Source organism: Sinocyclocheilus anshuiensis, unplaced genomic scaffold, assembly GCF_001515605.1.
Source record: "Sinocyclocheilus anshuiensis isolate Anshui unplaced genomic scaffold, SAMN03320099.WGS_v1.1 scaffold1164, whole genome shotgun sequence".
Classification (NCBI taxonomy): domain Eukaryota; kingdom Metazoa; phylum Chordata; class Actinopteri; order Cypriniformes; family Cyprinidae; genus Sinocyclocheilus; species Sinocyclocheilus anshuiensis.
This window is the reverse complement of record NW_015551103.1, coordinates 185743-205593: the sequence shown is the minus strand read 5'-3', so window position 1 is coordinate 205593 and position 19851 is coordinate 185743. Positions and strand designations below refer to the sequence as shown.

Here is a 19851-nt window from a genome sequence, read left to right as displayed (position 1 = left end):
GAGCCGTTTTAGGTAGGTGTGGCTGACTCTTAACTTTTATAAAGAATATCTCTTTGGATTTGAGACTTTAGTCTTCTTTAGTCTTCTTATGCACCAAGAGCTTGTAACACTCCAAAGAGAAAGGAAAAATTGTAGCAGCTTCATATGACCCCTTTAAACAATATTAGCGCCGTCAAATACGCCGTCCTGATAGCAGACGACGTAAAAAACGTGCGTAAACAGTAAAAAAAATTCCATATTTAATTGCGTTTTAGTGTTTGTAAAAAACGGCACTTCTAACGCCGTTCGGCTTGCCACAGGACGCTGTAAAAAACACTGTTCTGATTGCACAAAAGCGCGTGTTATTTATGGAGTTTACCTTGTAGTATAATGAGCCACGCCTGCTGATTTCTACAGCCAGTAATATTGAACTGTTCTCACCCAATCAATGATGAACAGAACCAGACCAGACTAATTCACCACGAATCGTTTTAGCGGAAGAAGTGCCTGTGAACTGATAGGAAATAGTTATGTACAAAGTAACTTTTTGTATATTTTCATCTCTACTAACATTGAACATAGACCGATTCCACGGCTTTATCATACTTTAATGTAATTGTTAATTACATGGACAGCATTTTAGCATACCAACCCCATTGTGTATATATAATTTATTACACAAATATCTTTTATGTACATAAATAAGTGCTGGTTTATAATATTTAATTCTTCTTTTTTTCCACTTCAAGCACTGATTAGCTTTGAGTAATTTAATTTCCAATACAAGAAATGGTTCATGCTAATGGAAGTCAGAGAGCGTGCAGCTACAGAAGTTGGAGGCAACTGTCCTTAGCCTTTTTGTTAGAGTGTTTGACCCCTATACCACCACAACCGCTGGTTCGAGTCCCACTCCAAACAGATTCTGGTATATGGGGAGCTTATTTGCTGTTTAACAAACAAATATACGGTGATGCATTGCTGCCACACATATTATTTGTTCCGCTCACATGTCATAATAACGAGATGTTACGTCGTTAAAACGACATAATTTTTCTCATAATAACGACATGTCATAAAAACAATATGATTTTCCCGTTATATAAGATATATGGTTACATTAATTGAGCGAGCTAAGCGATTGTCTGCGCTGTTGTCACCGCAGTCCTTACATAAACGAGCATCTGCATGCTGCTGAAGTTATAAAAATACTGTTTTAAATGTAATATTTTTACTGTAGCATCATGTTTATTAGGATTAATCGCCAATCTTACTACAATATGCTATCCATTAACTGCACTCAGACCCAGAGGATATGACTTGTTTAAGATAATCAGATCAAACCAGTTTAATTTATTAATAATTAATTAATTTGATTAATTATTTACATGTCAGAAATTATATCTTTAGCTGAATCAAGCCGGTAAATTCCAGGCTCTAATAGAGTAAGAATAGGCTGCGCTGAACGTGGGTGTGACCGCAGTTAATGAACTCAGACGGAACAGCCTACCTCTCATTTATTATTATTATTATTATTATTTACAAATTAAATAAACAGAAAATATTTGTTTTCGATTGTTTCATTTACACATTTCAAGCTTTAACTGATTGTAATTATAATTTAAACTAAATTATACTGGACTATAATAACTCAACAATTATTATCCTCTGTCAAATTTGTCTTCGATAATTCCATGTTGTTTTGGTAGGGTTTAATGATAATTCAAGAGTCCTAAACCCCATATAGCGGACAAAAACATGACTAAAAAGTGAGCACACGCTTTCAACGTGCAATTCTGAGAACACTAAGGATAGAGCACATGTTTGGACACTTCAAACAGACGTTTGCACTGCCTATTTGGTTTACCTGTTTACATATTCATAACGTGCGTTTTGTCTGACTCAAAACGCACATATTCGACGCCCATTTTTGTTATGATAAATGCACGTCAAAACCGCATGTTTTCAGCGACTCCAACCAGGCGTATATGAATACTTTGGCTTGCCATACGGCCGGCATTTTCCAGGCATTTTTAGACGTAACATGTGAACGGCCTCTAAATCTATTGTAAATGGTTTAATTATCTCGGGTGAATAAAAAACTATAAGAGGATAAAAATAATGAAAAGCAAAAATGTGTTACCAAATATACTTGGGCGGCCCATCCAGAAAGTCTATGTGTGGGAAGCACTGTAGGCTAAATGAAATATTAATAAGTTATTTTTATTCAGTTCTGTGCAACAGAATCAGATTTAACTGATATTTTTTATTTCACTCTCCCTCTAGCCGTGTAACTCTTCGCTCAATATTCGAGATGGTCCTCACTGCAGAACACAAGATCCAGGGGGTGTGGTTGGATCCAGATCCAACTCCTCCCACCTTACATATACCTAAACCTACCAATCTCCACCCCTAAACCTACCAATCTCCACGCCCCCTGGATCTTGTGTTCTGCAGTGAGGGGCTACTGCAATATTCTGCTCTATGTATGTGCGTTCCGTTGAGTTGCTCACTGCCCATGCAAATGCTCCACTCGAGTACTGCTCATGCTCACCAAAAAAGCAAAATCCATGCCATTTTTGGCCAATAATTTTTTTTGTTGCATACTGTAGCGAATCAGCTCATGGGGAAATATGAATAATTAATCATAACTAGTTATAATTAATTATAAATATTTAGATCCGCTGTAGATATTTAGCTGACCTCTCAGGGTCAACTGACTGTCAATTCTAAGAACGTTAATTTCCTGGTTAAAGGAAATAACTTTCTTACTGTTCAACTCTACACAGAGCTTGTAGCATAAATCGGCATGATTATAAGTGACTCCGGTTATGAGCAAACAATGAACAACGTCAAGTGTGATACAAGTAAGACTTTATTAACCACATAAACACTTAAACTAGTCTAACATACTACATAAACACTTAAACTGGTCTAACATACACACACACACACACATACAGTTGGTATAGGAATTTAATTAACTAGTAACTGAGCAATAGCATTCAGGAAGGATACATCTAAGATAGTTAAATTCGCTGAGACGAATTAAAGATTGGGAAACATAGAAAGAGAAGAAAAAGAAGGAAGAGAAAGGGAAAAATCAGAAACCAGAGATTAGATTGTTCAAATTACTTCACACTGCATACACACATGCTGTATTTAAAAGCTTCAATTAAAGAGTGCTAACCCCTAATTGTTAAAGCTATTTGGTAGCTTAGCCTGACAGTGTTTAGGCTCATAACCATCGTTTTATCATGCCCGCATTTCCTCCACCGGTCCAGACGCTACAATACCTAGTGATTGCTCACTGGAAAGACACATAAAACTGATGAAAGTGCCCTCAGAGCTAGAACACAAGGTTCGTCGTTAAATTAAAATCGAACATTTACTACATGTTTGCTCCATTTCTTGCAAGACGGTGATCCTCAAAGTCAAAGAATCTTGTCATGTTGAGAGAATGTGAAGTTTGAGGACAGATTCTTCTCTTCATATGGTGTTGAATTCCCTCACTCGTGCTAAACACGTATCACTTGCATCATTACAGTGAATAACGACTTAACATTTGTTTTAATTCTCACCAAACGCTGGTATTATAGCTTGCGAGTCGTATGGATTAATGATACTTTAATGGTACTTTTATGTGCTTTTTGGAGCTTGACAGTTACAGTCACCATCCTCCCATCCATCATCCATCTCCTTTTGCGTTCCACGGATGAAAAAAAAAGGGTTTGGAATGACATGAGGGTGAGTAAATGATGACAGAATTTTAATTTTTAGAGTGAACGATGCTTTTAATATCGTTCCTGCATAGCAGTGTTGCTTTTTTATTTATTAATTTATTTTGGATGCTTTAAAAGCCATTTTCAATAATATGTTTTGTATTTTGCAGCAAGAAAGTTTACAGAAAATAAAATAGTGAAAAGTTTGTTTTTCTATTGCAATGAAGAGTGTAACTGTTCAATATCAACAAAACAATGAAAACTATGAACATATGAACCAAGAACATATGCAGTTTTCATTGTTTTAACACAAAAAGTAACAAAACATGTTTTTAACAGCACTTTTGAAATAAAAAAGTTGCTGTTGGCTAAATTGGACTAAAGACACAAAAAGGCCAAACAGAGACATCATGTCCCCAAATGGTGTCAGGAGGAGCCTGAGTAGTTGCTTTAAGAAAGACGTTACTAAGAAACAAACCTATAAACTGCCATCTGGGGTATTGTTTTCATGACGCATTTTAATTCTCGCTTGTACAATTTCCTCTACATTTTTGCTTACTAAATATGGCTTTCCTTTAAGAGAACCTATTTGAAAGAAGCAGCACTAAATTTCAATGTCATTACTGTTTAACTTAATGTACTCTACTGTAACTTGATGGATCTTCTGGGATCAAGCAGCTAAGGTTACAAACAAAGGCATACATGCATGATTGATGGCTCTCTTAGAAAAAGAGAGAGCGAAGCAACGAGGTAGCTAAAATTAGAAATTTTCTCAGGAGCTGTCAGCTCACCAAGAGGCTCCACCTGTTTCTCCCATCAGGCACTGGGCACTTCCTGAAGCCATTAAAGCAGAGGAGGTGTGAAGTATATTAATGAAAGAGGATGCATCCCACCTCACAGGGTCTGCAAAGGCGAGATAAGAGGTCTCGCTGGACCAGACGAGAAGCTCTTCTTGTACGCACACACTTTCTCAGAAAAAGCCCCACACATCATTCCTTGCCTTTTGCCTGCTTGACCTGATCAGTGGTGCCAAGCGGGAAGAGGGGCCTTTCTATTTGCGCTGTTATCTTTTCTTTATTTGTTATATTTCAAACAGGCTTTCGTCTAATGTGATGGATAAAGCATTCAAAAAGCATCCATAAGGAGACTACAGTGGCACAGAGCCCTCTGGCCTGTACAATTGATTGACCAGCATGACAGCAATACAGCATCTACTATTGTTATCCTGGTAGGTAGCAAATTTTGGGGCCGCAGTTTAGTTGAATAATGGTACTCGGCATCACAAAGCTCCCATGCCGCAATAACGTTATTTGCTAGGGATGACTCTAAATCAAATAAAACTAGCAGAAATAAGCTTTTCACTCATCACAGTGACACATGCATTCTCTTTATCTTCTCAATATATGAGTAAAAGAATCCTACTATCATTTATTTCATTAGCTTAATGATGTGTGAGAGATTTTGTCTAAACTTAGTGATTGGTCTCACTGCCATTGTCACCCAAACAACCTTACAGTTGGACCTCATATGAGAAACAATAACATACTATTGCTGTAAAGTATTTAAATGTTTTTAGAAAACCTTACTGACTATAATTGAATGGCTGAATATTAATCTTTAATTACACGTCTTGTGATAAATGGCTTGATGGCTCACTGTTTGTTTTTACTTGATCACTGTTGTTTCATATGCAGTTAAAGGAGCTGGTGATAATTGCTTATTAAGGTTTTCAGGAGTGCTTTTTTTAGGTATTAGATTTTAGAAACAATCTGTGTTGAAAAAAAAAAACAGTCAAAACGGGCACTAACTAATAAAGAATTGTCACTATACTTTTATGAGAATTGTGCTGGTTTGGAGTATAGAGCCTATATGTAATTATGGGGTCTCTGATACATTACAGCAGGCAAGTACTGTAGTTAGCACTCTTTCAGTAATGATGATAAAAGGGAGAACAGCCTTTTCATGTCTGCAGATTTCACTTTAATTCATAAAGATCAAGGATGGCAGCAATTTTGACGATAACAGAATGTACTTTTTTCTGTCTCTAAATTTGACCTGCTCCATGTTAAATAAAACTACTTTAATTAGGCCACTAATATGATGGGTGTTCATTTCATGTGAGTGCACATAATTTTAAACCAATTATTTTAATACTTTTTGCTATATAAAAATTATTACTATTATTTTCTTGTAGGGTAAAACTTTGAGGAAAAAAATGGGTGCATCTTTAACATATGAAAACGAATGGGGAAGCAAGGTAGATGACAAAATAAACCCTGCATAAAGCACACACACACACACACACACACACACACATATATATGTATTGCTATGAAAAAAAATGACACAACAGTTGATATTACTTTTAGTCTGCCATAAAAGCTTTTTTTTCTGTGGCAATCTGTCCTTAGGACAGGGGCTTTGCACTCACAGTATTTCAAGTCTGAAAAGGTGAAAAGAATGGATTTCTGAGAAGGCACATGATGTACTTTTATTAAAAGGAACTCTCTCCCTCTTTCGCTGGCATTCTGTCAAAGAAAAGCCCTAGCTGATTGCATTGTACAAGCGCCCATAATTTTCTACGCACTATAGCAGCATTTTTTAGAATGTCTTCCTCCTGCTCCTCTTCTTCAATGGCTTAAAGTCTACAACAAGGAGCAAGACTGGCAAAAAAGAGGCACAAGAGAACCATAACCAATATTTTACACAGCAGGGTCTGAAACAAAAGGGACCACGAAGCTATTAGCTAGCAACATGATGCAGTGAGAACTTAAATTACCCAGCAGAGGGGAAAAAAAAATCTCACCTTGACCCTGGCATCTCCTCACACCATGACGAGTTCAAGAGATGCATACTGATAGCTCCTGGATGCTGCAGGCATGCAACATGCATTTTCTGTGACGCAAGGCTATATGAGTCAAAGACAGAGTAGGGAATAGCATGAAAAAGCAGTTTTTATGCAGTTTTTTTTTTTTTTGTATGCTTGGGTGGTACATCACTGTCCAACCAAAACAATATAACTTTAATTGTGCAATCTTACAAAATGAATTACACTATAAAAGCATACTGGTGACGCACAGAGATATACACATCAGACGCAAATTAGAGGTAATCTCATACTTAAGATTCTTAAATTGACACGGAAGAGAATGAACATGAAAATTAAGGTTGAGTGCTGGTTCTTAAAATTATTATAAATTTTTATAGATGCATTATACACAGGGACGCGGGAAGTAGTTTTTTTTTACATGGTTGCAAATGCAATGCCAAGTTTGTTCATTTAAATTTATTCAGTTTTAGCATTTAATAATTTATTTGTAATAATCTCTGAAATGTAAATTGTAAGTGGGCTATAATAAAAACCATGTTTATCTTTATACTAAGTTTTCTATATGGGATTTGCCTATCATAATCCTCATGAACACGTGACGCTGGCACGCGGTATCAGACATGAACTATAGAGAATGCGAACAAGATGAACTTTAATACAAAGAGATAATGGCGCAAAAGCAGATGCGCAACGGAACCAGACCCAGCACGAGAACGGAGACAAGTAAGCCTAGCGGACCCAGCCCAACCCTCGAGATTGATCAGCTACTATCGATAATTTAAAAAATGCGATATGCAGTCAAGTTTCCCAGTATGTATGCCACTTAAACGAGTGTTCATGACGCGCTTGTAGTGCTTTGTGGAGTTGTCAAATGATGTGACAGCTTCTAGTAGGAGTTTGAAAACTCTCGCTTGAAGCTACACTCAGCAGCGAAGACCGCGACTCTCCCATACACATACACACTCAGCGAGCAAAAACTTTCCAAAATCGGCATCCAAACAACACCAGCCCCAGCACGAGCACCGACGTAAGTGAGTCAGCCCCCCCAAACACCCCCACCCAACACGGACACACACAGCACCCCCAACCGAAAACATCTTCCCGCGCCCCTGATTATACAGTAACTCTGAATCAATAATCATTCTTGATCCGCCCATATAATATTGTCAGACATACATCATTACTAATGTCAATGCAATCTTAACCAGCCTCATGAATTTATGATCTTGATCGTGAGCACTTCTTTCAATGATTACTCTTCCCCTTGTCAGAAAAACTGATCACAATGCAAGTCATATAAAATTTCATGGAAAAGTAACAAAAAACAACAATTATAAAATGTCTTTATTTCTCAAATCCCAGCGGTGCCTACTCATGTCATATTTTTGGTGTACTCAGCCTTTTTTGTAGTCTCCTGTCGGAATTCTCCTCACTGGGCTGTTAGTTATTTTGCTGGAAGGTCCTTGATCAAATGTTTGACAAGTTATTAATCAGGAAGGTGGCCTCAGCAGAGCTGCTGAAAGTTAATTTTCACACTTCATTCCTGGGAGATGAATCAGAGTTGGTAGGAGATTGGGCAGCTGCCTCATCAGCACTGCAGACCTCTGGAGGTTGAGAGTAACATCCAGTACCACCGGATTTCCAGTAGACACGAGCCAACACAACATCCAGATGCATACTGCTGTATCCATCTCTCACCAGCACACAACGAACATCAAAGCGCTGATGCAAGTCTATTAGCCTGAACTGGGCCTTGCGTGCCACCACAGCGACTGAACGTGGAGGTGGGTGGTAAACAACATTCTCCCGCAAGAGTCACAGGTGAGTGTCAGTCAGGACAAGGTACAACAGGGTCAGTGTGCAGCTTGAGACTTGATCTCTGAAATCTGACAGTCATGTAAAGGAGCCTTTGCACATGTGCAAGTGCCGGATGTTCACCCTGCATGTTACCATGTAACAGGAAGACCAACTTAGCCAGGGTTTTCTGGAAAGAGCATGTAAGGTGTCCACCAGAGGGTAGAAGCAAATCCTTAACACGGGAGTCCCAGTTTAGGGACAAACATGTCATTTGATAGCAATAAATGGTCTAGTGCAGTGGTTCCCAACCCTGGTCCTGGAGGCACCCCAACACTGCACATTTTGCATGTCTCCTTTCTCTGACACCAATTTCAGGTCTTGGAGTCTCTATTAATGAGCTGATGACTTGAATCAGGTGTCTTTGATTAAGGAGACATGCAAAACGTGCAGTGTTGGGGTGCCTCCAGGACCAGGGTTGGGAACCACTGGTCTAGTGCACCTCTCTCGAAAGGGCAAATTGCCTTGAGTAAGGTTCGGGACAGTTCTGGAACAGTGTTGTAAATACAACTTAACGACTGATTTGTAGTCGTGTCCTCTTTTGGAAGACCAAAGTAGTTTCGCTTTCACAACGAAACACACGGCGGGCTAAAGTGAGCTGAGGCCGGCGGCCTAGAGTGAGCGGAGGCCTGAGGGCTAGAGTAAGCGGCGGCCGGCTTGAGTGAGCGGATTCGACAAAGGAGCGACCGGTGGCCTTGCGACAACCACATGTGACGACCCTGGGCTGGACTCCGCTTCGTCCACAGTGAAAGCCGATCCGGCGATCCACAGCGCGAAGTTGATGTATTCCCTCAGCGACCAGCACGGATCAGCTCTAGGCATGACGAAGCGGATATCGTCCTCTTTTGGAAGGCCAAACAAAGTAGTTTCACTTTCACAACGAAACATACAGCGCCTTCACGACATGGCGGCAGCAACAATACTACAGCGAGAATAAAAGTTACGCCTTCTTTCTTTGTGTGAACATTTGGGCGGCATTATGTAAATCTTCCCACATCCTGACGTAGACATGTGGGGGCATGTTAGAACGAGCCGTTTTAGGTAGGCGTGGTTGACTCTTAACTTTTATAAAGAATATCTCTTTGGATTTGAGACTTTAGTCTTTGCAACTTTACAGATCTTCTTTATGCACCAAGAGCTTGTAACACTTCAAAGAGAAAGGAAAAATTGAAATCGCATCATATGACCCCTTTAAGCTTGCGTTGCAAGTGTGCAAGAAAAGTACTTTATACTGTTCTCTGTGTTGCCAGTTAGTCTGACAGTCTGCCCAGCAAAACCTACGTGGATCTCCTGCAGTTGCTGAAAGGATAATTAATAGTAAACATTTAAAGAGTGTGTAAGGCTGGAAGAATCAGGCAAAGGATCAAAGGTGATCACCAAAAGCTTAGTCTGGAAAATGACAGTAACTTCAGGCTGTGGATCTGGTTGAGAACAGGTGGCTACACCGAGCCAGTATAAAGCTAACACTCGCTCTTCCATTAGCAAGGGGGCAGGGATGACACTATATAGGCAGGAGAGAAACTGTTGAGGTTAAAGTTTCTGAAGATGAAGCAAGAATTCAGGTACGGGGTGGAGTCTTTGGCAGCATACCTTTAGCCCCTCACTTCTCTGGGTGGTCACGAAATCCCTTGTCTGTGTTGCCTCTAAAGCCATCAAAGGGCTCTTCCAATCACCTGTACTGGATCTTGACGGATCTTGCTTGGAAGACAATGCTACTACACTCTCTTCTCTTACTGACAAAATCTCACTATGAGACAGATTGCGGCAAAACTGGGTTGTCTCCAGAGTTGGGTTTGCCTGTGGTCTTAGAGTAAACTCAAAATGGATATGGTGTAGAAAGGGAAGATCCTTTACCATTGAGAACATTTGATTGTACCAAGCACTTTCTCTACCACCAGTTTGTTCTTTCAAAGAGTTTGTGAGTACACGTCCTGCATCCGCCAGCATCCAAGACACTCTCCCTACAAGGCTCCCTAGGCTAGAGCTGAACCCACTTCCCTCTGGATGGGCTTTGGCTTCTTGACTCTCAACAGATGTTCTGGATAAAAAGTGCTTGCTAAATTAGCCCCCCCTTGGTAAGTGGGCTATGTCTCTGTGAAAAGTGCTCTAAGCAAGTCAGGCTTGGGACAAAGGCTTCCCCTCCTCCCGTGGTGGAGTGCCTGCTCTTTATATGGGATTCCTCAGCTAACAAGCTCCCTTCTGAGCCCACGACCGGGTGCCAGAGATACTGCTACTCGACATCCAGGAATCCAGAGGTCCCGTTACAGCACTCCTGAAATACCCTAGTATCCCAGAGCCCTCCATTCACCTCTGTTTTCTCCCCTTCCAGTTCCTTATCTGTCATGTCCACTGATGGAGCTTTAGTTTCTGATTTATGGGGGGCTGAGTGTTGCTTATCCCACTGGATGTTGAGACTTGTCTGAAGCGACTTTCCCAGACTTTTGGCATCTCCTGCAGGGTTGTTAGTGGCACGGTGTTCTATAAGTGCCCTGGCCTGTTCAGGAACGTGCTGAGATTCTGAAGGTTCGCTGAAACTACTGTCTGCCTTGTTTTGAGGAAATAGTTAATCTGTAGGAGCAAGAGATGTGGAAAATGTCTGTAAAGACAAAAAGGGAATAGTGTCAAGACATTTAAGTTATTAGGTCACTACATTTTCTAATACATTTCAATAAATGTACAGAGTCTATTAATGTTCTCAAAATTCTACTTTTATGCAAATGTTTTGATACTCTTTTATTACAGTTACATTCTCTATACTATAGTCTATCTCTCAGAAGTGTGCTTTAAAAGCTGTGAAAATAACTTCTCGTCCTTTTTTCACTGCTCACTTCTGTTTATCTTGCAAATGTTTATCTCCGTTTAAGTGGACTAAACACTTCACCCAATATAAGTAGAAGAGCCAGGGATGAAAGCAGTGAGAAGTAATTGGTTGGAAACACCTGCTTCATGAATCTTTATATTTGTTAGGAAGGCCCTGCATACTATTTGCATTAGCTTCTTTTCCACAGATGAAAATATGATTAAGCTATTGCTTTGATGCACTCTCTTTCCAGGGGGTGGCCATAAAGCCATGTAAAACACATGTAATACGTAAATGTATATTCCATAATCAATGCTAGCTGAGAGCGGAAAAGGGGGCCTTTTACAAGTGAAATGTTTGGCATTTTAATTATTTCCATGGAAGGCAAATAATGCTTAAGGCAGTCAGTTCATATTTGTAGGAAAAAGAACATCATGTTTCTGTAGTAATAAGAAACAACCCCCAATAGCACTGTTTATATTTAAAATACATTTCATATAAGTTTAACCCAACATTATATTTTGGATGGCATTGCTTTATTTTAAAACTGAGCCAGTAGCTGTATTAATTAGGGTATAATTAATAATAGTAGACACAGTGTGGCTTATATTTATATAGTCACTGTATTATTTGAACAAAATAATGAGATGCTTATGTGCTGAAATCACAAAATGACAGGAACAGGAGGACAGTATGTTCATAGCTCATTCAGAGGCTTCCGACAGACAGTTTACATTGGCATTATTTAATTTTAAAGTGCAAACATAAAAACAGCTCTGACCCCCATAGATCCCTGAGGCAGCTGCACTGCCTTCAGGCAATGGTCAACTCCATCTATGCTTGTTTTCCAAAACATTGTATTCTTAATAGTCAGTCCCCATACAGAAGCTCTAAAAAAGGTACTGTCCAGCCAGTCACTAACAAAAGTTAGCACCTTTTTTTCCCTCTCTTAGATTTTTTTGAAGTAGTAGTGAAATAGATATAAATACAGAGTGGAGACTAACAACACATGCTTACCCTGTGACCCTCTCCTGAGAAACAACTGCTTTTTAGAGCTTCTGCGTCACTTTTGGGTTGATCAGAAACCTTTCCGGAGCTGCAAAGAAAAAACATTTTCTATTTTAGATGATTCAACAATATAGAAATTCAACATTTGTAATTATATTACAAGGATTAGAAATGGAAAAACGCTTATGTCTTCTAAATTATATTTACACTGAAGCATGGCCACAAAAGAGCATAGCAATTAGGTTTATATTCAAAACCATGCTGCTGTAGCCTTTGTTTTGAAGAGTGATTTTAATTATTTTTGCTACGGTTTCGACGCAAGAGACCTCCAACAGGTGGCAAGGCAAAAAGACTAAACTGCACAATGTCCCGCATCTCCAAAAGTGTCTATTAGATTTTAATAGCAAAGGACCTAAATGTCTGGATGCGATTAGGGCCACTCAGCTAGCTGTGAAATTAAATAGAATGTGCGCATGTAGATTTGAGGATTTACATACAAGCACTTCATTCTCAGACTGTTCGCACAGGGATGGAAAAGCAGCTTGGTGGAAAACGAAGATGACTTTCCGTCAAGCTCAACAGGATTTTGGACAGAAAGCCAAATATTTAATGGAGCATTGTACACAACTTGTTGGATAGCAGGGCATATACAAGTCAAAACCCTGTAAAATGTCAGAAACGCCCCCAGTAGAAAACAACAGCAGGGTACTGATCTTATACTCGAGCTTGGGATCTTGAACAACAGAGCATCTACTGAGAGCATTTCAGACACAAAGGTAAATACAACATATTTAGAATGCAGGTCACAAAGGCAATTCCATACAGTAGGTTAGGTATGTAAAAATGTGAAGCATAGATTTTTCAAAAATTCAATGCATCATTTTACTAAGGAATCATAATTTGTCAGCACGTGTTTACACAAACAAAATTAGTACAGATTTTACAACATTTAGTAGTGCATTCAATGGACATTGTTGACATAGGTACAGGTCAGATACATTCCAGACTACAGACACCGTGTACAGCATTTGATAGGACATTGAAATTCTGAACCTTGACTGGTGCCACAAAGAATCATCTCTAGGTTTCTTTCTACCCAAGCAGTGTGACTCCTTTTGGTCTGTCTCCTGTATATTCACCTCTCTATGCATCCTGCGCTCCCCTCTACACCCTGTGTGTGATCTTTTTCTCCCAAAGTCTCTGCTGTCTGTCTGTCATCCTCTGAGTTTACATTTTACCAGTGATATTCTCGCTTCAGCAAAGGCTGAAGATTATCCAAATTTTTCGATGCCTCTGGCACTCACAAAACAATTAACAACAGCATTATCCTCATTATTCGATAAGCAAACACTTGCTGCATCTATTATTTAACAGTAAGCAGTACAATGAGAATAGGTATGAATTATTCTAAGACAATTCAGTGAAAGAAACAATGACAAAAAACTTTTTTTCTGTACTGGAGAAACATTTAAATAAATAACAACTGTGGCAAGAACTTTCAATCAATGACTAAACAAACAGCAAAATTCAATAAAGAGCTACATCAAATACCCTAAGCTGCAATATATCAGGACTGTGGAATGGTGCTCAAAATGTGCAGGTATAATCAGAATTTAACTTCACCCAATATAAAAAAAAAAAACTATCCAGGAATAGCAAATACATTTTCAGTGTACTCATCATCATGTGTATGAAAACCAACAGCACAGTTAACAAATGCTTCACCAATACAAACAAGGCCCTACGAGTTCAACATGAAATGTCAAAAAATTCAAGCCAATATGAATGGGTTTATGAGTTCATACTACAGACTCTACTTGGTCAGTTTATCAAAAATGACTTACAGTACACTTAATACCTGAGGTTAAGTGCCTTGGACTTGCATAACCTTGTCAGTCCTTGTAGGGTTCAAACCTGCAACCGTTCAATTAACATCCCAGATCTTTAAGCATTGAGCGCACCTTCTGTTTGCAAACTCAGAGGAAGAGAAGGCGGGGATTGGGGTAAATAAACACACCCTTATCCTTAGTAAGATGTCCTTAATCATAACTGATTTAGCTATCTTATTTTTGATTGGGAATCAGACAGATGCTGAGATTAGTAAATATATCAAGCGACATGCACTGATATTACAGGGATATTTCACCCAAATATGAGATCAACTTGTATTAGATGAGCACTTCAACCATGTGCTGTACAGTACAGCTGTAATTTAATGGCACTGTCTGAAAAGAAAACCCAGCTGACAATACCAAAAATGTATGCATTCAGACTTTGAAGGAAATCTGTCAAAGAAAATGTATCTTACAGATAAGACATGAACCACAGCACAAATTTCACAAAGGGCAAAACTAAAAACTGCAGAAGACCTTGGATGTGCTTCCTCCTCTCTTCAAACTTTTCAGGAAAGATGCAGCATGCCCAAAAAACTTTACAGCATTCAAAATCCTGACTTGTGGTACATTCTGTGATCTACGAGCACATGTGACTGAACAGGTGCTCAGACATTTCTCTTTCTTTACCAAGACGTTTGCTATGAAAATCCTGTGTAAGCCCTTGGGAACTATTGAGGAAGCCTCTTGTGGGAGAAAACAAAATAGCAATTAGAGCCTCCTGAAAGCCTCATATGTTGATATTCTACATAATTTCCAGAAAATTAAATGAATTCTGAATGTACATAATCAAAGAGCGACAGAACAGAGAAAGAAACAGTTTCCAGTGAAGCGACAGAACAGGAGAGAAGCATCTGTTTCACTAGCTGAAGATTAAACTTTTGCAGGAGCACACCTTCTGTTTGCAAACTGAGAGGAAACGAAGGAGGGGGTTGGGGGAAAGATACACACACTCATCCAACATATAAAACATGAGTAAATGCACTGACTTAATAGTGTAAAGAACCCATCAGATTCATTTTTACATGCACTTCAGGATTTAAGTTGTTCATATTGGTAAAATATGACTTACTAAAGACTTATGGTTAAACAGAAGTCAAGCGGAGCACTGAGCATCCATCTCTGCTGATAAATAGAAAAATTATAAATGGTAATTTGCATCAAAAACTTTTCCGAACTGGTTAATAAAAAAAGCAGATATTTAATGTTCTTGTTGTTGTAGTGTTAAGGAAACTATTGATATATGTTTGTAAGCTTTCCTTATGAAATCGTAAAACTACAAAATGACAAAAACATGAATACAGGCCTACGGAGACGCATAAAAAAAATTAGTTTTTGTCTTGCCTAGCAAAACTGTATAGGGCAGGCTATAAATATATAGTACAAAACTGACTTGCTGATAAATTAAAGCATATTTGGACAGTGTAATGCTTTTCTTTTTCACTCTGCTTGTATTTAGTGTGCATCAAATCCTATTGGACTGTTCTGATGCTTTTGCAGAAACCAAATCCACAGTCTATCAATGAAAGCCAGAACGAAATAAATTAGCAATCTGCTCGGCTTGTGGGGCTCACATCAAACACACAAATCCATTATCTATAAAGCTTTGAACAACAAAGCCAAAGACGACCAAGCAAACAAACATTTTGTAAGCACAGACAAAGGAACAATTAGGGGGAACAGCGTGCAGAACATTGCTGAAGGCGTCTAAAGCGCCACACATAGATTGTGTGTACATGTGAAGAGCCTGGAGGTTCACAGATGATGCATGACGTCTCTCTGCTCCAGCTGCAAACAGTAGCATGTCAGAAAGAAGTCTCCCACCTGGGAGTTGGGAGACTGGGAGCTTTCTTTGTCATTGTTGTCACCACACACGGCACAGAACAGCCTGAACCTCTCTAGCTGTCCACATGTCTTGTTCTCTTTCTCATCAAACTTTCTTGTATGTGTGGAAATTCTTAAACTGACTAACACAGGGGTGTTAAATCCGGCTCCTGGAGGGTCAACATCCTGCAGAGTTCAGCTCCAACCTGTTCTAACACAACTGCCTGAATGTTTCCAGCAATCTTGAAGATCTCAATTAGCTGGTTCAGGTCTATTTAAATGGGGATAGAGCTAAATTATACAAGAACTTGGCCCCCTAGGAGCAGGATTGGACACCACTCGACTAACACACCCAGTTACAAACAATTTTCACACACAAAAACATACACCAGCATTTGGCATGGTTTGCCATCCACAGGTACAATTACCTCTCACAATCAATGTACATTTTACTTAAAGATACTGCATTACTGTTGCATTTTCCACTGAGAATAAACACACACATTTGCTACTATATCAAAAAAGGCTAATCGCAGTACAAATTAGCCCAAGACTGTTTCCAAAAAAGGGAAACAAAATTTACTGTGAATGAGAGCCAAAAAATAAATTAGTAAAATGTGTGGAGTGAATTCAAATGCAGATGCCAAGCCACTGATTTAGAATACACCCAAGAAAGACTTATTTCAACTCAAAAACTGAAAACATAATTAAACTAGTTCTACAGAATCAGGGTGAGATTCATGTTCTTTATTTTTACCATGTTATTTGATGTGAACTGGTCTCAAGTCTCATCGTAGAAGAAACTAAGAGTGTCTTAAATATGACTATTTATATTCATCTAGTCCAAGTCTAGGTTTCTAAAAAAGTATTACGTGGAGAATTAAACGTTAATTTTTCCAGGATAAGTGAAGTGCAAAATATCTTATGGAAGAAGATAAAGCTACCATGCTGACTAAACGTTATATAACATAATGAATCAGAGGATGGATGGGGATACAGCACAGTCCGTCTCACAGCAGGTGTACTCACCTGAAATGACTGAAAGACTCCACAGAGAATGCAGTGGAGTTACTCGACACGAAGAGCCCAGACTCTGGAGAACATACAGACAAATGGATGGTTGAGCATATACACACAGCACAACAGAAAGACAGCTGTTTCTAACACACGGCAATTACAGCACACTAATTAAAGCAAACATGCCATTAGAAAACACTACAAATCACCAACATTCAGATCGAAATGAGAGAGTAGAATGCAAAGAGACTAGTAAACATGATTGCAACGTGCCTCAATGAACATGGAAATGAAACACTTTTTATGGCAAATTGTCTTTGTTCTAATAAATGTTTAAAGAGATCGTTCACACAGAAATAAAAATTGTCATCATTTACTCATTGTCATGTTGTTCCAAATCTGTATGACTTACTTTCTGCCAGAACACAAAAAGGGACGTTTAGCAGAATGACCGAGCTGCTCTTTTCCAAAAAAGGAAAATGGAAGGGGACCAAGGGCAAAAGAGCTCCATAAAGGTGGACCTTCTGACGCCATGCAATAGCTTTGTTCATGGACAAAAAATAAAATTTAAATCACTATTCACTAAAATCTTTCCTTAAACATATTGTGATTATAGTTTTATTTAGTTAACACTTATACTGTTAAGGTTTCATAATCTATACTGATAAATAACCATCCCAAACTGATTCACTGGCTTGTTTTACATCATCTTAACATAAAAATTCAGTCATAAGATTCATCTGGGCACAAAATATCAATGGAAACAGCTCTCAGAGGAAGTTAGTTTATGCAAGCAATCTTCAAACTATTAAATGCCATTGTAAAATATGGAAATTAGCAGTTTGTCTGAGTAAAACCAAAGTTCCGCACAACAAAAATGACTGAATGGTGCCACTGAGAGCTCTGTAAGGCAAGTTAACAGTTGTTTGTGAGCGTAAGAATGGTTCACGCAGAGAGAAGGCGCTGTAATCTCCGTGCACAGAAGAGGAAACAGCTGCTGTCTAACTTTACAATGAGAGACTTAACAGGCAGGAAATATTTAATTACCTGTCACAGCAGTGAGAGACAGAGAGAGGGAGTGAAAGTTAGAGAGAGTGCCAGAGGCTGGCGGAGAAAGTAAGACAGGAAGTGGAGGTGCACACTTGCAAACCAAACAACAGAGACATGTTCAGTTCTTATCAGAAGACACTGAGGTGCACAATTACATTACGTCTCTGAGGAAATGAAGAAAAAAGGTGTAAAAGATAAAAATAAAATAGAAAACTGGCGCTTTGCAAACATACCAAGAGGGATTTATAATTTTAGCTTGAGGGAAGAGAATATGTGCCTGTTTGAAGAAGAAAGCTCTTGTTCTACCTCACATGGAGGAGCACACAGCCAATTGGCATAGCAATTACAGCTGAGAGCGGTTTCTGATGACTTGCATTTTTTAACATAAGTTCGTAATTCTGCTCACCTTTTATCCAGCAGCATTTTAATAAAAAATTTTTTTTTACAAATAGCTTCAAAAGAGGTTGAGTTTCCCCCACCTTGCGTTTCTCTCGAAATTGGGCTGCTTCCTGAGGATGGTTGAAATGGAACATAGTGGCCTTTCCAAGTTGTATGTTCACTCCTGACAAATGCAGAAATTTAAACATGTATATGGTGGAAAATACAACATTAAGCAGCATCTGTTAATTAAGACACAGTACAGCTAGCTAATTTATTTACCAATGAAAATAATTCCAAATAAAAAGTCAAAGCAAAATCAACTGTTGCATTAGAGAAATGAAAAGACTGGCAGCCTGTCTGGATTGACATAGCAATCTATATTTCTATATTGGTGCCTCTCTGAAAAATACTACGTTTCACAATTCTGTTTCACTTTTGAATGGTAAATAACTATTTACCTTTATAATAAAAGCCAAATATAAGCATTCTAGCAAATCTGGCAATCACAAATAACGATAGATAGACATGAAAAGAGAGAAAATATGCAATCCTAACCATGGGGTCAACCTATTTCTTTCCTTTCTAGTAAACACATTGTCAAACACTACTGAAACATAACTTTCCTGGGGGATTGTAAGAACGTTGGATTCTTCCTGGAGCAGATGCCCATTTCTCTCTTTTTCTCCTTCCTCTTACTGGTGTGAAAAAAAATAATCTTGCCTCTATTAATGACTTCCAAGGGGTGACAAAGCCCTTGAAAGGCCTGCATCAGATGGATTTGGGCCATGGTTGCTGTGGAAATTACTATCATTTGTTGAAAGGAAATGGCTTCAGATGCCACCGTGTCTAAAGAGGGGAACATTGGCAAATTGAAATTTGTGAAAAGGAGACTAGCATGGCTCTCTCCCTCTCTTATAAGTCTCCTTCCTTTTAGTTGGCTTTTCTCTCTCTCTCTCTTTTTAATCTTACACCCAGAATGGATCTAGCCTGTTTTGTCTGATTCTGGAGGTTTTACCCTTTTTGAAAGGTTAATCCCACACATGCACTTCAAACCCCCTCTGCACTCTATCTGTTTCATCTGCCAATTAACTGCGGGTCGGGTGCTTTGTCCACTAGAGTGTTAACCTCAGTCATGTTTGGCTGTTCTGGAAGTGCCACGAGTCTCACTCTGAGATGAGTCGCTCTAGTGGACATGTACAAGGATAGAAGCAGTAGGGCGGGACTGTTTCACTCCACGGGCCTGGGAATGCAGAGAGGAGATCTGAAATGGCAAGATGCAGACATACTCAAAGAGCTCCTTTGAATTTGATTTAAAACCAGAGGGTTTGACATGCTTCATATTTTCTATATTTTTTTCAAAATTTGTTTGCTTGTACAGTTAAGGTTCAATGATAAATAGATTGTGGCTCTAAAATCTGCCTCTGTAAATAACAGAGCTAATAAATAAATAAATATATATATATTTGTGTGCGTGTGTGTGTGTGTGTGTGTGTGTGT

At 38.9% G+C, this 19851-nt stretch overlaps 1 pseudogene; it reads right to left on the bottom strand.

The window, feature by feature from the left end:
• Positions 1–7969: 7969 nt before the first annotated feature.
• The window catches only part of LOC107662814 (uncharacterized), a 38503-nt pseudogene continuing 26621 nt past the window's right edge, over positions 7970–19851 (bottom strand).